Genomic DNA, 7,612 nt, shown 5'->3' on the forward strand with positions numbered 1-7,612 from the left:
GTAAGTACTTGACCCGGTTGTGCATGGTCCTTTTGGGTTGCCTTCACCATAGCAACTTGACAGGGTGATTTAAAGAGAGAAGAGATATTATTATATTAATATATTATGAGAATAATATATTAAAGGAATAATAATGTTATTTAATTAATATTAGTCATAAATTAATTAAATTAATTTGGTGACTAAAAGAGATTAATTGAATAAAGGGGCTTAAACTGTCAAATGTGTGATAGTTGTGTATTTGGGCTATGAATCCTTATAGAAGTAGGGGTGGCCGAATTTAGGGTGTTTGGACTCCTTGAATTCGTCCAAGCCTTAATCTAGAAGGATCCTTGGATTGCTTAGGGCCTAAGTTATTCAATTAGGGTTAAGGAAGTAACCCTAGTAGCTCATAGTATAAATAGACCCTATGGGTGAGGGAAATCGGCCACCTTGTTGCATTGGGAACCCTAGAGCCGATTTCCACACCTCCTCTCTCTCTCCAAATCATCCTCTTGCTAGTTGGTGTTTGTAAGCCATTAGAGGAGTGACAATTGTGACTCTAAGCTCCAAGAACAAGAAGATTCAAGCAAGCAACTTAAGGTATTCTTTTAGATCTGATTTCATGTGTTATGATTCAATTGTATTCACTAGATCTAGCATTGTAAGCCTTGGAAACATTGCATGTTCAATTAGAGAAATCTAGATCCAAGCATTAGGGTTTGTATGTGCACATAGGAAAGTTCTTATGGCTCAAACCCATCAATGGTATCAGAGCTTTGATTGTTTTCTATTGAATTGATGCTTTGATTGATTGCTTTTTACATGAAAAATCGTTTTCTTGTGCCCCTGACTGATGAACTCGTCGAGTCTCATTGTGGACTCGGCGAGTAGCATGAACTCGGCGAGTCCGAGCGTCAGTCAGAGCAGATTTCGGGATTTCTTGCTGTTTTGCTTGAGGATACTTGCCTTAATTGTTTTGGGTCATTAAAATCCGATTTTTATCATATATTTGAGTATATCTTTGACCAAACAAAAGATAATTACCATTTGATTGAATAATAATTTCCTTATATGATAATTATTGATTATTTGAATTAATTGGTAAATTGTCTTGCAAGTAATATTGACTAGGTCAAATTTAGATAATCATTAAATTAATTAGTTGATTTATATTATTTGCTATTTGATCCTTTATGTTTTGAAAAGTTCAAAAACTTGTCCTCAAGTTTTGAAATTTAAGTTTTGTGATTAAAAGTTTAATTTGAACTAATTAAATTTCAAACCTTAGAATTTTACAAGTTTTAAAATTCAACCCTATACTTATAATATTATAAGATTAATATATATATATATATATATATATATATATATATATATATATATATATATATATATACAACTTAAATGCTAGTCTTACCGTTAGTAGGCCTCATTCACAAAGCCAGTCTATAAGGGGGGTATAAGGTTATGGCCTATAAAATGGTCTATAAAATGGCCGTTTAATGGGTGTCCATTCTCACCCACCGCTTCCTTGATTGGTGGAGGGTCGTTAGCCGAACGGGTAGGATCGGGCAAACCTTTCCTCATTAAAAGTATAATGAATCTATATAAAGTAACTAAAATGTTTTCATAAAAATTCCCAATCTTAGTTACTTTAGGAAAAAGTGAATCTGATGCAATTACACTTTGTACCCTTGTTAAGACGTTAATGGAGCGCGTGTGGTTAACCGACACATTAATTGGGTTCTAAGCAAAGGTGGCAAAGGGTGACTCATTGTTTGTTATAGTTTGATGGAGCGTGTGTGGTTAAGACGTTAATGGAGCGCGTGTGGTTAACCGGCACATTAATGGATCCCATGAAATTACACTTTGTACCCTTGTTAAGACGTTAATGGAGCGCGTGTGGTTAACCGGCACATTAATTGGGTTCTAAGCAAAGGTGGCAAAGGGTGACTCATTGTTTGTTATACTTTGATGGAGCGTGTGTGGTTAACCAGCACATCGAATAGGTAACTGTAACAATAAGGGCACCATGTACATTTGCATGGTTATTCACACCCACTTCGTGATCCTCGGCATCCCAGTCACAAACGAGAGGGCCATATCGAGATTTAAACATGCCATTGAAAAGTTCAATGTATCTCAAAAGATCTAGGAGTTTTCAATACATTTAAAACCTAATTTCTTTTCGTTTTTCATGGTGGAGAATTAGTGAATCGACATTCACTTGCCTTCAAATTATTTACTTGTTAGATTACGGCATCCCTCTTCTAATTTGTGAATAATGTTGTTGGTTCCTAGCCCAATTTTTTCATTTGGGTGATTAATTTGGGAAATTCATTTCTAATAAACTTTGTTCTTTTTCCTTTTAAGATGTCGAACGCAAACAACAACGCTTCTGGGTCAAACTCCTCTGGTTCATTCTCACTCATGAACTTGTGTGGGAAAGTGATCTTCGATGGGACCAATTTCAATAATTGGATCTGCAACATTCGCATGGTCACTCGCTACGAGGACAAAGAATATGTCCTCGACGAGAAGCTAAAGGAGATAGATATCGAAACTGCTACTGCTGATGAGATCGCAGCCTACGAGGCCCACGAGCGTGATGCCACGAAAGTCCATTGCATCATGCTCGCGACTATGACTGCTGAACTTCAAAAGTCCTATGAGGACAAGTACCCCTATGAGATGCATCAGGATCTGCTGGAACGCTACCACCAGAGCGCTAGGCAAGAGAGGTATGAGATCATCACTTCGATGATCACTACCAAAATGGGTAATGGAGACTCTCTTACCGCCCATCTGCAAAAGATGCAGAGATATGTTGATCGCCTGCTGAAGTTGAATGTGAACTTCGATGAAGAGCTAGCAATTGACATCATCCTTCACTCATTGCCTTCCTGCTATAGCCAGTTCCACATGACCTACCACATGAACAAGGAAGAGGTCTCCTTGAGCAAGCTTCAGGGCTTGTTGAGGACTGCTGAGAGCAACCTCAAGGATAAAATTGTTGCATCACCTCCCACTCCAACTGCTGCCCCTGTCTTGGCAATAGGGCAAGGGAAGGGTAAGAAGAGGAAGGCCTCTTCTAGGGGCCACCACAAGGGAAAGTCCCAAGATGGCACCTCTTCTAGTGGAACCAAAGTTGGTTCTGCTAAACCCAACTCTAACCCTAAGGAGGCAGAGTGCCACCACTGCCACAAGATAGGACATTGGAAGAGAAGCTGCCCAGAGTATCTGCAAGCCATCAAGGATGGGAAGATCAAGCCATCTTTTGCAGGTATTTACACAATTAAATCTAATAGTTTATCACATGCTACTTCTTGGGTTCTTGATACAGGATGTGGTTATCACATATGTTCTGATTTGCAGGGACTAAAAAGAAATAGGGATGTGGAGCCTGGAAGGATGAATCTGATCATGGGAAACAGAAGATCGTCGCCTGTGACCAAGATTGGAGTTTATTCCTTAGTGCTTAGTAATGGTTTAGATTTGAATTTGAATAATTGTTGCTATTCGCCATATATGGCTAGAAACATCATTTCATTTCATGGTTTATATAAAAAAGGTTTTAGATATTCATTTGATAATGAAAAGGGTTCTATTTATGCTTATTTTAATAATGTGTTATATTTTGAAGCATTGCCTTGTAATGGAATATATGAAACTGTGATGGTTGTAGACAACTTAGGAAATGATGTGTTGTGTGTGGATTCTTCCAATAGTATGGATAAAGCATGCTTGTGGCATTCTCGTCTTGGACATGTCAACAAGAAACGCATAGCCCAACTCCAAAAGGATGGAGTGTTAGAGTCATTCAACCTTAGGGACGATGACGTGTGCGAATCTTGTTTACTTGGAAAGATGACCAAGTCACCTTTCACTGGCACTTGTGCGAGGGGTGAGGGTTTATTGGATCTCATACATACAGATGTATGTGGGCCCTTTAGATCCACCACAAGGGATGCAAATCACTTCTATGTGACTTTTACAGATGATTATAGCAGATATGGGTATATCTACTTAATCAAGCACAAGTCAAAAACCTTTGAAAAGTTCAAAGAGTTTAAACAAGAAGTGGAGAATCAATTGGGCAGGAAAATCAAGATGTTTCGATCTGATCGAGGTGGAGAGTACCTAAGTCTTGAATTCCACGACTACCTCAAGGAATGTGGAATAGTTTCATAATTAACGCCACCTAGGACACCACAATTGAATGGTGTAGCTGAGAGGCGTAATCGAACCTTGCTAGACATGGTTCGTTCGATGATGAGTCGTGCTTCACTACCTATCTCATTCTGGGGGTATGCCTTAGAGACTGCCGCCTATATCCTTAACTTAGTACCTACGAAGAAGGTTGCCAAAACACCTCACGAGATTTGGACAGGGAAAGCTCCCTCGTTAGCACATATCAAGGTTTGGGGTTGCGAGGCTTTCGTAAGACGAGATACTCACGACAAGCTTGAACCTCGTAGTGAGCGATGTATTTTCATCGGCTACCCACAGAAATCCTTTGGATATCTCTTCTACAAACCGAGTGACAATTTTGTCTTCGTTGCGAGGAGAGGGGTTTTCCTAGAGCGAGAACTCGTAAGCCAAGGAGACAGTGGGAGGCAGATCGATCTTGAAGAACTTCAAGAATCGAGCGATGAAGGAACCTATAACACTGGCGCTCAACCCGAGGAGGAAACTTCGGTTGAACCGATTGACGAGTCCTTACCTCTTAGACGTTCCGAAAGAGTTAGTGTTCCACCCCAGTTTTATGGTTTTCATATTACTATGGAAGGGGATACGTTCATTAGTGACAGTACACTAGTGAATATGGATGAACCTAACAGCTATAAGGAAGCCATGGCAGGCCCAGAGTCTGCGAAATGGAAAGAGGCTATGGATAGCGAGATCCAATCCATGTATGAAAACCAATTTTGGAATTTGGTTGACAATGTGCCAGGTCGTAAGACAGTCGGGTGCAAGTGGATCTTCAAGAAGAAGACTGACGTGGATGGAAACGTGCACACTTATAAGGCGCGATTGGTTGCGAAGGGTTTCACTTAAACTCCTGGAGTTGACTACGACGAAACCTTCTCACCAGTTGCGAAGATAAAGTCTATCAGGGTGATGCTGGCCATTGCTGCATTTCATGACTATGAAATATGGCAGATGGATGTCAAAACTGATTTCCTTAATGGGAAGTTGGCCGAGGATGTTTACATGGCTCAGCCAGAGGGTTTTGTCAATGCGAAGCACCCCAATAGAGTGTGTAAGCTTGAGAAGTCCATTTATGGACTTAAGCAAGCGTCTCGCAGATGGAATCTTTGTTTTGACGAAAAAGTCAAAGAGTTTGGCTTTCTGCGAAGTGAAGATGAATCATGTGTATATGTCAAATCCAATGGGAGTATAGTAAGCTTTCTCGTATTATATGTCGATGACATACTACTCATAGGAAACGACATCCAGACACTGCAGGAGGTTAAGTCCTGGCTCGGGAAGTGCTTCGCTATGAAGGACCTCGGAGAGGCTTCCTATATCCTGGGAATAAGGATAGTGAGAGACAGAAGTAAGAGACTAATAGGATTTAGTTAGAATACTTACATGGACAAGGTACTAAAACGTTTTAGTATGGAAAATTCAAAGAAAGGGGAGTTACCAATCTCGAGTAATGCCAAGCTGAGTAAGACTCAGAGTCCGAGTACTGAAGAGGAGATAGCAGAGATGAGCCGAGTACCATACGCTTCCGCAGTTGGCTCAATCATGTATGCTATGACTTGTACTCGCCCTGATGTGGCCTTCGCTTTGAGCATGGTCAGCAGATATCAAGGGAACCCTGGCAGAGCGCATTGGATCGCAGTCAAGAACATTCTTAAGTACCTTCAGAGGACAAAGGAATGGTTTCTAGTCCTCGGTGGGAGTGATGACTTAAAGGTGCAAGGGTACAGTGACGCCAGTTTTCAGACTGACAGGGACAACTACCGTTCGCAGTCAGGCTGGGTCTTTACCCTCAATGGAGGAGCAGTGACTGGGAAAAGTTCCAAACAGGAAACCGTAGCTAATTCAACGTGCGAATCAGAGTACATTGCAGCAAGCGAGGCGTCAAAGGAGGCAATATGGTTGAAGAACTTCATTGGAGACCTTGGAGTTGTGCCAACCATCTGCGATAATGAAGGAGCGGTTGCCTTAACCAAGGAACCGAGGGATCACGGTAGATCTCGACATATCGACAGAAAATATCACTTTATTCGACATCGGGTGGAGGAAGGACTCCTCGTAGTGAAGAGGGTATCGTCAGAGGATAACCCAGCAGATCCGCTTACGAAGGGACTGAGCAGGGTTAAGCATTTGCAGCACACTAGGAGCATTGGGCTGAAGGACGATATTAGTTTAGATTAAATAGTTTGGAAACATGTAATAGATAAGTTGTTATTAACATTTGATGATTAAATAAAGGAGTATTATTTATTAGTAATGTTACTGTCTTATGTTAATCTTTTACCTATTGTTTCATTTTGCATGTTTTGACTTCCTGAATAATTGAATTATTTGATAATAATCGAATTATTTAAACGGTCCACAGTCGTTCATATGTTGGAAGTAGATATGAATGAAGACTGTCATGAATTGGTGTGTAGATTGTATAAAGAGTTGTATACATAGCAAAGGTTTGCTGCAATGTTCATGAGTGCTTATGAACTTGATTTGAGCATTGGAATAATCCCGCACTTGCTGGAATCACTTCATGGAATTTATCACGAGTGATCGCAAGATGGTAATATCATATGGTCTTAAAACCTATATATATGGTTTATTGTTTGCTAATTAGTTGTGCATTGATAATGCGTAAACGCATCAGTAACTTGATGTTACAAAACGCATTGTTGTGTATGATTTGATTAGTGGATAGTAAATGCATATAAGTCGAAGTTTATCTGTTCCTTTTATCCTAAGAGGGTAAAAGCGATATCAGGGCCCCTCGATGATTTGATTTGACTTAAGTGCCAGGCCCGGTCAGGACTGAATTGATGTGTTCAATTAAGTTCTATGTCAAATGAGTCTGAGATCGAGAAACAAATTGCTGGACAATAAGTATGATCATGTTCCATGTGATTGTCCGCACGATATCTAGAACAGAGGATTAGACGATCCCTTATCTGAAGGACAAGTTACTGATAAGATCAGAGTTTGACAGCGTCTTTGAGAGCTACGATTGCTAATCGGATTAGGCTTACATTCATAGTTACTAGACTTATCCAAGTGGGAGACTGTTGGATTGGTGTCTAAGCCCGTAACTATAGTTGGTAAGTACTTGACCCGGTTGTGCATGGTCCTTTTGGGTTGCCTTCACCATAGCAACTTGACAGGGTGATTTAAAGAGAGAAGAGATATTATTATATTAATATATTATGAGAATAATATATTAAAGGAATAATAATGTTATTTAATTAATATTAGTCATAAATTAATTAAATTAATTTGGTGACTAAAAGAGATTAATTGAATAAAGGGGCTTAAACTGTCAAATGTGTGATAGTTGTGTATTTGGGCTATGAATCCTTATAGAACTAGGGGTGGCCGAATTTAGGGTGTTTGGACTCCTTGAATTCGTCCAAGCCTTAATCTAGAAGGATCCTTG

This window comes from Lactuca virosa, chromosome 3 (assembly GCF_052849685.1).
Source record: "Lactuca virosa cultivar CGN04683 chromosome 3, Lactuca_virosa_CGN04683_v6, whole genome shotgun sequence".
In the NCBI taxonomy this organism is placed as follows: domain Eukaryota; kingdom Viridiplantae; phylum Streptophyta; class Magnoliopsida; order Asterales; family Asteraceae; genus Lactuca; species Lactuca virosa.